This window comes from Struthio camelus, chromosome 1 (assembly GCF_040807025.1).
Source record: "Struthio camelus isolate bStrCam1 chromosome 1, bStrCam1.hap1, whole genome shotgun sequence".
Classification (NCBI taxonomy): Eukaryota; Metazoa; Chordata; class Aves; order Struthioniformes; family Struthionidae; genus Struthio; species Struthio camelus.
This window is the reverse complement of record NC_090942.1, coordinates 79414763-79426834: the sequence shown is the minus strand read 5'-3', so window position 1 is coordinate 79426834 and position 12072 is coordinate 79414763.

Here is a 12072-nt window from a genome sequence, read left to right as displayed (position 1 = left end):
ACTGAAAATATTTGGATGAATGCCATCCAGTGGTGGTGATTTATTGCCTGGGAGTACTCAAGTGGTTCACCACCCACTTATTTAACACTAGTATGGCCTAATCCTTCAGGCTTGCTCCATCTACTCTGGCAATAATCCTACTGGGCCAAATCTTAGCTGGTATAAACTGACATATCTCCATTGAAACAGCTGAAATTACATGACGGGGTGGAACATCAGAGTATAGAAAATAGCAGCAGGGTCAATAGGACTTAGCCTTGTAAAACCTCATCATTCCTTGTGATAAGACTGATGCAAAGAAACAGTTAAAGAGGAATGGAGTTCTCTTATCTTCTATCATTTCCTGCTCCACTTTAGGTCACTCTTTCTTACTGTTATAATACATATTTAATAGCCTGTGTATACAGCCCAGTGTCTAGCTGCAAAAAGTAGAGATTACTGTGTCCAGCTACAGTTGCTGACTTCAGGAGGAAGGTTGGGTTGGCTGAGATACGAGGGTCAACTCAGCTGATATAAAGCAATAAGTAAATTTTGTGAAACTGAGGCACTTGTATGAAAAATGTTGCATGAAGGAAATACGTTAGATTCCAGAGTTTTTAAGTTTTCTGCCTATTTGCAGAAATAAATTATTCCTTTAAACCTTTAAAACTTACTATTTTAGGCTTTAAAAGCAATAAAGATTGAAGAAATAACATTTAGAGTTGGCATGGTACTAACAATGCCTTTACCTTCTGTCCCCAGTCTTGTTCTTATCCGTCTGTAGCACTGTCCTACTATAGTCATTTTTTATTAAAATATATACCTGTCATTGCCAACACTAACACCAGTGAGATGTCGATACAGAAGAGCTATCTTTTTTTCTGCCTTTTCTTATGGACCTGAGAGGATCATAATTCTGACAACTGCAATTTGGCTGAGCCAAAACCAAATCAGAATAGACATCAGACTAATACGAAATGGTATTAATCAAGGCAAAAGGCGATCATGGAGTAAGCAAATGTTTTGACCATTGGCAGGAGGTGCAGCATGAAGCTCAGTTGCCACCTTTCGAGGATGGAGAGCTACTCTAGGAATATTAGGTTGTTTTCTTGTCTTTCCTGCAGGGCTTTTTGCAACGCAAGATGAAAAATTGTCTGGTATCAGAACTAACCGGAATCCCTTATGAAACCCCTTTGTTATTATTTCTTACACTGATATCTGATAATAATTGTAGCCACATGTCTGCAATTTATCTAGTCTAGTCTTACAGTCTGATCGCGTGGAGGGGAGGCAGAGCTGGGTAGGGGATTTAGGAGAGGAGGTACTGTATTGCAGTATGCAACCCATTTTAACATCTAGGTTGTCACTGCGTCAGTTGTCTGGCTGTCAGGAGAGTGTAAAAGGTGTTTCGGGGCCAACGGGAGGGATTTTCTGAAGGAAATGCCTGGGAAGCTTTCACTTGCGTGCACCTCACTAGAGGAAGGCAGCAATGAGCAGGGTGCCCTGAAACTGTGGGGCGACTTTTTCAAGAGATAGCTTGCTTAAACTGATTTTGCTGCTTTTTCCACTTTTAAGACCAAAATCGTTAGGAGGAAAAAAAAAATGCAAAGGTGAAAGAACATGTCATCCTTTTACTGCAAAGCTAGGTTTACCAGAGAAAGCCATCTAGTGGTCACTATGTACTTTTCTCCATCCGTCCCTATGCTCTGTGCCTTGTGGGGTTCTTGCCAAATTTGGAATTTTGTTAGCTGTTAAGAAGGTTTTAAACGTAGTGCAGGAGGTTACATGCTTGCAGCAATGTGGATGTATCCCTCTGAGCAGAGGTGGAGGATGCTCCACCTGGCTACCAGCTTCTTCTTAAGTAGGACAAGTAAAGTGAGGTAACCCAAGTGAGCAGCAGTCAGGTTACCTGTGACAAAATTTTGGTAGCCATGAAGAGCAGAAGGCATCAAAGGTTGTGGCTGATCTGGAAAAAATATTGCCTGAAATGCAGTGAACTAAGTAAAACCCTTATTCACTAAACTGCGTAAGCATATGCTGAACTTTGAGACTGTGGACTCTGCCCGCCACCCAAACACGACAGCAGAGAAACAGCTCCTGCTAGCACGTTTCATTTGTTAGGAAGTGCAAATTCTGTTTGACAAAAACAGCCCATGGATTAGGGCTGAATTTATTAAATTGTTTCATCCAAAAAAGAAAAAATCATTTTAAAAAGCCCAAATGTTTTTGTTTTGACATATTCTAAATGTTTTGACATTTACATATAATTTTAAAAATTGAAAACCACGAAGTTTGGACAGAAGTTTCATTTGATCACCATATGCAGTTTTTCCATTTCCCCTGGAAAAAATCAATCAATCAAAAATATTTCGTATCAACCTGAAACCCTCTCTGTCTGTGTTCTCTAGTTCAGTCAATGAAGAAAGATCACAATTATTTGCATAGGTGTAGTAAAATAGGCCTAAGTTTAATGCCTGCTTTACTCTTTGAGATAGTACTTTGAAACCACTTCATCCACTGCTGTTACAGAGCTGGCACTACAAACTTTTCAGAAGATATTGAAGAATCCACAATGGGGGTATGTATCTACCAGGAAAACAACCATCAGGCAATGTACCGTGACAAACATGCAGGGTTTCAGAAAAACGCAATGTAACTGCATGTGACACAGGCTGTGCACGCTCCTTTAATGTTTGCACAATATTTTTCCTGTCCTGCAGAGAGTAACTAAAATATTCCCAGCGTCATTCTGCCGCCATGTATCCGAGTGGCGTGCTGGGGCGCTGTGCAATTGCACGCGTTCCACTGAGCAAACCCCTCATAGCTTTAACTTCCAAAACTGCATACATCCCACTGAGGGATGTGTGCTACAAGTCCTCCTCTGTGATCAGTCTCTAAAAGATTTATGTTTGTGCAGAAACTGGGAGTCTCTTGCACGCTTTGGGGACCCTCTGACCAATCCCCAGCAAATTGATGGGGATGGGGATTGTTACTCAGGTGCGTTTGGACGATTTTTGATCTCTGTAGCTGTTACAGAGTTTAAAAGGTTGTTTTTCTCAGGGAATCAGTGAATAAGAATCAGTTTAGTAGTCTATGCCCAGGCAAAACATTAGTGAAGTTCAACAGTTGTTCCAATACTGCAGGACTGCGCCTCAGTTTTATTTCCCCTCTGCTCTGGCCCCAGTTCAACATATGCATGTAGCCGCTTCTGTGTGATTCCCTTTAGACAACCAGAGTTGCAGAAAAGTTGTATTGCAGAGTAGCAGGAATAGCATTACGAGAGCTCAGGAAGGGAAAGTGCATATTGTGTATTTTAATGTGGGTGTAGCTGAACAGTTAATGTCGGCAAGGAAGTGGAGCAAAGCAGACAAGCCCAGTAGACTACTTTTTTGTCTCCTATATACCCTTTCAGGGGAGAAGACAAAAGAGTAAGCAATCCTTAAGCAATTAAGCATTGCTTTAGTGGGTGAGACTAATTACACTGCTTCTAAAATGTCTTCATAGCACACGTATTGTGGTTTAAGCTGCAAACACAACCCCATCATTAAAATCCAGCTCCAGTGTATGTGGGAGTTACAGGACTGCACTTTCTTATGTATTTTCCAAAACTTCTAGGGGAAAAAAAAAGAGAAGTGCCCCTCAGTGACTTGGGAGCCTAACTCCAATTTTCAAGAGATCCCAAGGAACCTAGAGCTAATCAAAAGTTGCTGGAATTTTAGCTCCTAAATCAGCAAGGTGCTCATAGTAAATGTGGTCTTTTGCCAATATCAAAGCTCCAGCACATAATGGAAACTGAAGCCAGATCTCTCAGTAATGAGGAGGTAAAGAAAAATAATGCAAATCTGTTTTTTTTTTTCCCCTTTCTTTTATGCCATCACTGTTAACTATTTCCAGGAATTCTGGAAATCCAGTTAATAAATATTTGTACGCTTGGAGCTGGCAAAATTGCACCTAGAATGACTATAGAGTAAGTTGACTTCTTCGGATGCAAAGCTACAGGGAGGGAGGGAGAGTGGCATGTGCCTCTGCAGCAAGCAATTGAGTTGGTCTTCTTTAAGAAGACAAGACTGGGCAGTTTGGTCCAGTTTCCTTTGTCATTTTTTGTTTGTTTGTTTTGAAGAACACAAAGAGAGGAACCCAGGTCAGAAAGGATCGCTTTTCCTATCAGCTGGAATAGAAAAGACTCTATCCAAACTGATCCTTCTCTTCGCAAATAATATGTAGAACAAATAGTGCCAATGGAGTCAGCAGTCCACATTTCCTCCTGTTTGCGGCTTAACTGCTCGTTTTAAGTTGTTGCTTTAATAAGCAGATGGATTTTTCATAATGCTTAAAAGGAGTTAAAGCATGAAGACACTTAAAGAAATGAGATGTCAAGTCTTTAACTAATGGGATTAGACAGTAGAAACTCTTTAAAGATGGCTTGGTCTAAGTGATCCAGCAGCCATAAAGACCTTATTATAGGTCAACAATTTATTTTTTGGACAATAGTCCCTTTTGAAGAACACACGCAATCAAAATTTAGATTTGTGCAAAGTGCTTAATGTTATTGAAGTGTTTTAATATAAATGCATGAGATTCCCTGAGCCAGCTGTGTATGCTTCTGTGTGCATTTCTTGTCTATAATGCTGGCCCCTTCATGTGTTTCAATAAGTAAGTGAAAAATACTGTAAATCTGCCTGTTGTAAAGCAGCATTTTTATCTCCTCTGTGATCCCAGGAATGTCAGCCTTTCAGGACTGTATTTTTTGCAGAAGGAAGAGGAAAAAAATGTCACTGCAAATTTTTACAAAAAGGAAAAAAAAGTAGTTCATACTTCAGTATTTAGTATGCAGTGATATTTCTCAAAAAACAACCCAAAATTCAGCTGTGGGCTAAGGACCATGCCTGTAATGTTTCACTGTAAAACCTGTTTTTTCTGTAAAGATCTTAGCATTTGAAAACATAAGGTTTTATGGAAAGCACACCGCATCTTTATTGCCTTCACCGCCATGAAAGTCAGGAAGCCTTATGGGGAACATAAGGAATTACTGAAGAGATGTGAATATCCTCCTAAATATTTCTAAGGTCAAATCTCACCTACAAATTCTACACTTCCTCTTAGAGGATCTGTCTATGTGGTAGCTAGGGCCTGATCCAGATCTATTAAAATAAAGTGGAGTCCTTACATTGACTTCCAAAGTATTTAAATCACATCCTAAGTGCTTACTGTCTAAACATATCTTATTTTGGTAGATTTCTCACTGAAATCAGTGGGGACTTTGCCAGGTTAAGGAAAACTTTTCATTGCACCTCTGAAGAGCATCACAGATAACTTCAAAAATTCTGCTTTTGGTTGGATATGCTTTTGAATTGAGCCTTCTCTTTGGTGCAGTGCAGTTATTTGCTCCTTATTATTTCTCCTCTGTGGTCAGTTAATGATGATTTGGGTTTCTGTTTTTCCAGGTGCAGAAGTGGGACTAGTGCAGATGTGGCGGCCTTCTCTGGCTCTCAAGCCCTTGAGCAGTTCATATATGGGTCCCATACTGCACTTACACCATATCACTGTCAGCAGGGCTGCGTGCACATGAGGCTGGTGGGTGCTGGCTGTTCCTCATCCTGGGAGGATGCAAGCCAATGGAGGCTGACGCTGATGCATTGCCCTGGGAGCAGGATGCACGCTCAGGGGGTTGCCCTATGCCACAGAGATGTCCTGGGACTCTTGTGGAGAACCACTGTTATGTCTTACCTATTCCTGGAATTTGCCCTTTCCTCAGCTCTTTGGTAGAGTTTGGTGTGTGGCTTATGAGGTTGGGAAGAATGGCAATTCTTGGACTAGAAGGAGAGGATCCTATTGGCAGTGTTTTCCTGTTGGCTTAAGTCAGGGCATCATCCTGGTGAGTCCTAGGGCAGGAGATCCCACCTCCCTGAGGATTTCCATGACTGCCCTGGGGCAGATGGGGTGGCTGACAGAATTGCACATGAAGTCCTACATCTGCACATTCACTACTGTGACTACATAGCTAGGTGGCATGTAAGGGTGGGGGGGGTCTCTGATTCTCATCTAGAAAGGACATGAGCGATAGGAGAATGAAACTCAACAGTGACTGTATTGGATAATGTTATTTTGGAATTCACATATCACAGATTTTACATGCAGTCACAGATTTTTAAGGAACAAGAATTTGTTCTTCTGCCCCTAATCTATATATATGTGGATAGCCTTGCTGAAGTGTTCGAGCAAAAGACTAGCCTTGGGCATTCCTATAGACATGCTGATTCCAAACTAGGTACCCTGATGCTGCTATTTGACTGCCCACTTCTGCTCCAATCCTCTCTCTGGTCTATGCCTGTTGCAGTCATTAATGGTTTTAATGCATTCAATTTCCCCAAAAGGAAAAGTAATATCATCCTCATTTTTCTGGAAGATGCCTGAGATACCTCTGCGTTGGAGCATATAGACAGACCTGAGCTTGCTCCATCTCCCCCATGGAAAAACAGGGCAACTGGCTCCAGAGCTGGTGAGGCTGGTGAGAGGAATGAACATGGCCGCAGTAATGCAGTGCTAATAGACCCCAGCTGGTAAGTCCATGCTCTCTGTTAGCTCCAGGTCCTTCTTACCACACCCCACTTTGCACTGTAAGTGTCCTCAAAGTGACTTATCTGAAGTCCCTCAAAAGGAGCTGACCTCAGGTTAGCTGAGTCCCTGGCCAGTCCCCCATCTCACACGTGGTTTGTTTTGCTAGAAATGCCTCCCTTTTATAAGCAGAGAAAGGGGCCTGCTCCAAAACTGCCTGAAATCTTCTGTAGGATTTAGATTAAGCCCATAAATCCTGATTCTGCAAAGATTTAAGCTTGTGCATAACTTTACATGTGTGAATAGTCTCACTGAGGTCAAATGAATTAAAATAATGCACCTGCTTAAGTCTTGGTAGTACTGGGGCCATAATGAACTAAAAAACACAGGTGAAAAAAGCTGACTTTTTCAGAGTTATTACGGAGTTATTTCAGAAACCTAGCCAGCACCGAAATCTAAATGAATGGGAGGGTTTGCTCATCCATGTCATGTATTTGGGTCAATAAGGGATCCCATATGGCCTCAAGGGTTTGGCTTTTCTATTCTACTCACAAAAACACCTGAAAGCATTAGTTTTGCAGCCTGATCCTAGAGGGATCAGCATCTGTTTTTTTCCTGTGCAGAGACTGCAGGATGGGGACTGCAGACCTTATTAAAAATGGGCCTATACTGAAGTAAAAAACACTGTGAGGAGTCTGGAATACAGCAAGGGTATTCTCAGTGTGTGTGAAGCAGGTCCCTCTCCAAAATAAGAGTAGGAGAAGTGAAATAAATTTCACTTGGAGAAGAATATGGAGGAAAAACAAACCCTGTGCTGACTCCAGGTTTGCTCTTGCAAGGTCTGGAATGACCTTCCTGCTCACTCATTCCTCCCTCTCCTCCCTCCCCTCTGTCTTCAGACCCCTGTCTTGTTCCCTGGACTCTTTTCACCTACTTTTGGAAACCATCGCCTCCCTCCTGCTCTCCTAAGCAGCAAAATTGGTGGAAGCAACAGCCCTTGCTTAGCACATCTTTTCTGCCATCTTTCCTCTGGCTCCATTGTGGTCCTGCCATGTGTCCCAGGGGCATAGGCTACCCTCTCAACATACAGTGTTCCTGGGGGATGTGCCTGCTTGCATGCTATTAAATTTGCCTTTCTGCTTTTTGACTGGATGGGCTCCATGCATTCGGGTTTTCACAGCAGCAAGTCATCACTGCACAGAAACTCTGCGCCGAGGTGGAACTCACCTCTGTGCCAACAGCCAAAAGAGAGCTTGTGTGCCAGTGGAGCCCTCAAAACAGAAGCTAAGCAAAGTGTAAAATGTGCGTGGGTGTGCTAGACTAGCTGTGTACGCAAGTCAGATTTTACTGACCTTTATCATAATGCAAAACTATGATCCTAGTGCTTAAAAAGTCCTCTGTGCTTCATCAAACGCTACTAAAACATGCTAGTTAGGAGAGGTGATGCCATGCCAGACACAGTATGAATACAACCTCACTGATGGCAATTTCTTCACATCAGCCAGTGTCCCACTGCAAGCACTGCTCTGGGTCTTGTCAAAGCCAGAAATGCATCTGAAACATGGGGAGCTCTTACTTTATAGCTCCTAGCCCCAGAGGAGCAGAGGGACAAAGGCTGCCCTTAGCTGCTGGCCTGGCCTCACCGGCCGGGCTTGAGGACACACCGCTTGCAGCAGCATCAGGTCTTCGGGGAGACAACAGAACTCACCAAGCGTGGTAAGCAGATAAAAGACAAGATGGCTGAGGAGCCCCTGCCAGCCGACAGCTAATGCCCAAGAAAGTATAGCTGGGGCAATCAAAGATGAAGAAAATCCATCATCTAGGTGCAGGGCAACCCCACAGACAAGTTGCGTTGTCCTTGAGAAGAGTAGCTGAAGCAGTGTGGCCATATGCGCAGCAGTGGGGGAAGGAGCAGGGCACTTTCCAACGCATACTGAGCGCAAATCGTAATTCAGATGCAAAGAGCTATCTTGCACTATCTTGCTATCTTGCACTTGACTTTGTGGGAAAAGATCAGGCTGGGTGTGAATTTCTGCTTGTCGGAGTGTTGTATATTCAGTGTGGGGACCAAAACTCCAGAGGGTGGGGGAGATTTATTGAGATTGCTAAATCTAATAGTAATCAGAAGATTACTTGTCACCTGTAGATCACAAAAGGATGTATGTCATTTATATTAAATTTAGGGAAAATGGGGTGAAATTACTTCCTCCAAATCAGCCAGCCAGCCAGTGCAGAGCCCCTGGGTCCTTGTCGAGTGATCTGTCCTCTATCCCAGACAGAACATGTCTAGGGAAAAATATTGACTCCATTCAACTCCCAGTGACTTAAATGGAGACAGGATTTTTAATGATAGTTTTGAAAATACTTTTTTAATGAAACATTTTATGGAAGGGGGAGGAAAAACCCACACAGCTTCTTACAATGTCATTGTAAGAAGGTTCCACTCTACCCTATTTTTTGCATGTATTTGCAAATACGCCCCACACATGTCCAAAAATACAAGCTTAATAAGCATGGCTTATTAGTGGTTTCAGACCCACAAAGTCTGTCTTGTAAATAGCCAGCTAGGTCCAAAAATAATAGTTACAAAAATACGAAAAATATTTGTATTGCATATGTGCCTTTACTCTTCATTTGCTGTAGAAAGACACTTTCAAACTACCAAATGCCATTAGACTTTTTAAAGAAAAATTTCCTGCCAAGTGTATTTATTTATTTTAACCAGAAATTATTTGCAAGGGCCAGAAGCATGAGCAGCTGGTAAACTTCTCTTGCTTATTTTCTTCTACATTTCTAATAATGAACTCAAATGATTTTTAGCACTTTAAAAATACTCTGCTTAAACAGACTATGCGTAGGCAAAACTTAGAACTGTACAGAAGTCCTGGAACACAGAAGTAATGATGGAGAGAACAAAAAAAAAAAACAAAGAGAAGTGAGAGGTAAAAAGAAATATTAAGAGGGAGAATAAAGAGCCATGCAGGGACCAAAGTCAAAAAGATAACGAAGAGAAGTCCACATAGTAAGAGTGTTGCAGCCTTACAGGGATGTATTGAAGAGCAGGTTGTCTGTAATAATTCTGTTCTGTGTGTTGACATGTAGCATTTTATATTAAGGATCAGCTTTTGAGCTAATTGAGCTAATGTAAAGTAACCAAGTCCCACTGCCCCCGAGTCCCTGTGCCAGCTGCTTTGGACCCCAGGAAGGTGCTCCCAAGAGCAACCCCAGGAGCCTCCTATCCTGACAGCAAGAGCAGGGCTTACTCAAGGCGTAACAAAATCCTCATTGCCTGCAGTAACCAAAAGCATAGGACAGCCACAGACTGCTGTGCCTCCGCGACCGTGAGGCCCTCAGGGTGACGATGGGGGTGCAGAGAAGAGGCGTGTGATGGGCAGCCAGCTGCCCCCGTTCCCTCTCCTCTCCCCCTGGCTCTCCGCAGCAGCAGGGCACCCAGGAGGCCCAACGGCGGTTGCAGGAGAAATGTTTCTCCAGACCCTCCTGCCACCCTCGGAGCCCAGCTGAACTGTCTCAGCCTACCCCGGGATCTGCTCCACCCTAGCCCCTATGTCCAGTTTTGCGCTGGGTGTCCATGAGAAAAAATTCACGTCTTTGTGTCTCGTGGCTGGGGTGATGAAATTCAGTTCTGTGCACGTTGCTGAGGGGCACCGAGGTGGCTCTGATGGGGAAGTATAGAGAGATAATTACCAGCTATCTCATGTGCCTCCCCGCGGGGCTGGCGCATGAATCAGCCCAACGGAGGGGTAAAAACATGCTTTCTGCAGAGCGGGATGGGGGTCAATGTTGTTTCCAAGGTGTACATGGAAAGAACCCAGCAGTGCCAGCCCGATATGGAGTCACTCACCTGTAGAAGTACACAGGCGATAACGCTGCTTTGGAAACAGGCACAGGTTTCGTGGCCTCAGATGTCTTCAGTTAAAGTGCTCACAGATTGTTTTGGAGGCCACATCGTTCCCAAAATCTCCCATTCAAAGGGCAGTCTAATTGTGGGTTATACGTGAGCTTTTAAACTCGCTGGAGCTTTTCTAAGGGAAGACTGTTTTCATGGCGTGTTTGTACAGTACTTGGCACAAATATGTTCTTTTGGATTACTTCAGTACAAACACTTAATACAAATAACTAATAATAGATGTCCTAAAGAGCTGTGCAAAAGAAAAAGACAACTGTAAGAAAAAGTAAAGATATACTTGGGATCCTGTTTTTTAAGAGATCTTGACTGCATTGTACACTTTAATAATATATTTGAAGACTCATGTTGTGTTCTCCCACCAGTGAAACTGTGCAAATAGGTAAGATTATACACTAAAAGTACAGTTACATAATTTTGTAGCTGTGTCCAATTTTCCTTTAGCAAGCAGGAATAACAGGAGGCTGTGAGCAACCTACATCCTTGGTCATAGTCGCAAGCCCTCTCCTAACCGGCTCTGTCTCCAAAAGATACATTTTTTTCCCCTCTCTCTCTCTCTCTCTCTCTCTCTCATTCTCTGTTCACTCCTAGTTTTTTTTTTTTCTGGTAGTCTTTTGGATTTTCTGATCTCATCTACTGATTCACACTTAAACGGTCTCTGAGCTTTCAGTTTGCCTGAAGAAAAGCTCCTGCCCCGCATAGCTGAGGAAACTGGGAAGCAGGACAGAAAGGCAAAGGAGAGAGGCCTCGGTCACTCCTCTCTAGAACGTCTCCCTTGCTGGAGCGATCCCTTCAAGGAGGGAGGCTCGGATTCAGTCTAGCTCTGCCGCTCCTTCACTTCTCAGGCGTCTGCCAGGCTGTTGACTTTTCTGGAGTCCATCTCTCCAAAGGTCTCCTTGTGGAGCTGAGAAGTCTTTCCCTTCATTGCCAGTGGCACATTGCCATGAGAAGTTTTGAGTCTGATGACAGATGTTTTATGGCCAAAACTCTAATCGAAATTTTTCATCCAATTCCACAATGTGTTTTGCAGCAACACAAGATGGTGAAGAAATTATTCTGTATTTGGAAAATCAAGGAATAAATTTGAGGGCCAACTGTCAGGGTAGAGCACCTCAGATGATGCTTCATTTCTCAGCTCTTTGGAGAGACTGAAAAGTAGGAGTGCTGCCACTGCTGCGTAACGTCCTCGGGGTAACGGGGCTGTCGGATAGGCAGTCCAGCTGAGTACAGTTTCCCAGGCAAAATGAAGAGGAAAGATGGAGAAACAAGAATAACTGGGATTGCACTAAAGTGAAATTGCTGTATCTGTTTCAGGAACAACGATGCTACCGAAGGCATTGAGGTTGGTTGTTTTTTCTTGCAGGTAGCCCCTATTTAATTTGCATAGCTCCCAGTGAGAGCCTGGTGCTCTAGCACCTTTAATAGACATGTGGAGCCCAGGGATTTGCTGTTTCTTTAATGAGATGGAAAATATGTGAATCTCTCTCATGTGACTGGTTGTCATAACCCTTCTGCTCTGATTGGCTCCTGCCCTGCAATATTTTAAACTGTTTTGCAAGCAACAAAAAATGCAACCTCAGCTCTATATACCATTCAGCTGAAGTAGGAAAAAC